Here is a 2,638-nt window from a genome sequence, read left to right as displayed (position 1 = left end):
GAGCCATCTGGTCAGAGGTGAAAAAAACAATTTCTTCCTGAATATGAAGAAAATTAAAGAGATTTTGGTAGCTGACCGTCAACCGTGCTGCTGTGGAGAGAATGAGTAGCACCAAGTTCCTGGAGGTACACATCTCTGAGGACCTCTCCCTCTGATAGTCTGATAATACCGCATTGCAAAATCTGCATCTGTATATTGAGGAGAGTACGATTCCCCCATCCCATCATGTGCAGATGGGGGCATCATTGTGTGGTAAAGAGGTTACCACAACACAAGATGTTCATTGGTGTTCATCCTGCTCTCCCTCATGGACATTTTCAGCATCCGCCTTATCTGCAAAGCCATCAGCAGCTCACCAGACTGTCAGAAGGCAGTTGATTCAAGCAAACAGCTCTGCTTCCAGCTTTGAGAGCAGCTTTTATACTCACCCCTTATTTTCTGTCACACAAAGATGTATAATGAAATTGATGTCACATCTACTGCAGTGAGCCCTGTTTTGTTATCGGCCGTGCCACAGCTGCCACAGTGGGTTAAAGATGAGTGTACCACTTTTCATTGCCATTTTAATGATATATCAGTACAGAAACTCAGAGATTCACAGATTATACAGAGTTAGATGTTGCAACAGTTTGAAAAGAAGAAACTTTATGGGGGAAAAAACTCAGCAATGTCTTTGCTTTCAGCTTTGCCTTTTTGTCTTCCTCTTTCAGGACTGACATGGTGGTATTGTCTGAATGAGAATTTTAACATTAAAGACTGGTACTGGTACACTGCTGTGATGGGTTTTTTTTGTCTCAGTACAGTGTGTAATATGCCAAGACTTAAGATAATTAAGTCTTGGCATATTATAATTAAGATTGTATAATTAAGATGCAGTTGAATATGTGATATTTTCTGTTTCTCTCTACAGGCCAGGGCCTACTATGTTACAGAGTATAGCATGGTGGGAAAAGGATGGAGAGAATCCCCCACTAAGCTTTTGGGTTGGCATTACTTTAGATTTTGTTTTGTATTAATTGCATGCTTTGGTGTTTTTTTGTGTTTGATGTGAGGTGTGGGCCACACCCATGTGGGAGTGGAGATTCTACTCTAGTCCAGCTGCCAGCTATTTGGAGTTGAATACAGGGAGCAGCTGATTGGGGAGGATTGGAGCCCTTCTCTATAAAGGGGAGAGGAAACAGGAAGTAGGGGTTGTCGTTGTTTTTTTTAGTAGGACACTGGTGTAGCAGTGAAGCCTCGAAGATCCAGGATGAAGTGTGCACATTTTAACGGAGAAGATTTTTAACCTGGCCTGGTTTTGCTTTTAAAATAAACTGAGGATGTTGGAGGGAGGACTCATTCTTTTTGGGATGTGAGTGGATGTGCTGGAAGGCAGGAAAACAAACACTGGACTGGAGACTCTCTGTGCCCCTGACAAGGAAACTGGACCAGTTTTGGGGAAGTTCCAGCTCTCAGGATGTGATGTGGAGACCCAGCCTCGAACGAAGTCAGGCCTGAAAAGGTGGGTGGCAAGCCTTTTTGAGGAAGATGCAGGATTGATACGTTTTGGCTGCTTGTTCTTCCAAGTGACCACCTTTCCCCTGTTTGTAACCAGGCTAACAACCTGACCGCGGTGGCTTTGGGCCTTGGATTCCTGGCCAGAGTTGTCTAGTTTTACCCAGAGAAAGAACAAATAAATCTTGTGTAACCCATTACAGTGTGAGTGTGGTGGTTTGTTACTGGTCAATATTAGAGCTACTACTTTCTTGTACGGAGGCCATTTTGGGCCTTACGTAACAACTAAATACTGCATCCAGGCGGGGTGATTGCCAGCCTACTATGTGCAGGTTGGTGGGTCTGGGAGGACGACTGCTGTTTCCTGCCAAAGCTGTCAGTGTGTGAAGTGTGACTGATTTGTGGCCCCGACCTTGAACGTGTTTTACCCTTTTTGCAAGTATGATGCTGGACTGGTTTATCCCTCCTTCTTCATTTGATGTCTTATGTAGCTGAGATTGTTTCCTATTGATCCCAGCAACTTCACTAATAAATTATATTTAAGGATTTATTGACTGCCATCTTTTGCCCATGGCTGAAACTGTTGGTCAGACCTAGAATCTGTGTGTGTGCTACTGAATACTGCAGTGGCTCCCTGTGTCTTAATTTTGAGCATAAATAGAGGGGACTGTGTGCTGATGTTTTGGCAGTGCACAGAGTGACCAATGTGCAGGGTATACTGGTGCTTTTACCTGCAAGAACATGAATCTGTTGACGGACTCACAAAGCAAACACTTGCATATGTGATGGGTTTGGAGTTCTGTGTGCAGGTTTTTTCTCACATGTGACTTTTGGCATAAATATAATTCCATCAAGCAGAGTGTGTTGAATTGTGGTTAAACTTTATGGAGCAATTGGTGCCTTTTGTGCATTCATGTTGGAAAAGAAACACCGGGGTCTACCTCTCCCCACCGCAGGGAAAAGGGTAACACCACCTGGGTCTGGGTGCAGTTCCCCCCCTCCAGGGGCGGGGGCACCTAGACCCGGTTCGTAGAGTACGCTTGGGGAGTGTGATCGTGTGTACAGCGTCTCTTTATGTCTGTCTCCACGTTGGTTGAGTGTGGAGTAAGTGCATATGAGAGCATGAGGGTGGGAATGGATGTTT

This window comes from Pundamilia nyererei, unplaced genomic scaffold (genome assembly GCF_000239375.1).
Source record: "Pundamilia nyererei isolate P.nyererei 1_Seehausen unplaced genomic scaffold, PunNye1.0 scaffold00165, whole genome shotgun sequence".
Lineage (NCBI taxonomy): Eukaryota > Metazoa > Chordata > Actinopteri > Cichliformes > Cichlidae > Pundamilia > Pundamilia nyererei.
The sequence above is the reverse complement of the archived record's forward strand: the minus strand, read 5'-3'. Positions refer to the sequence as shown.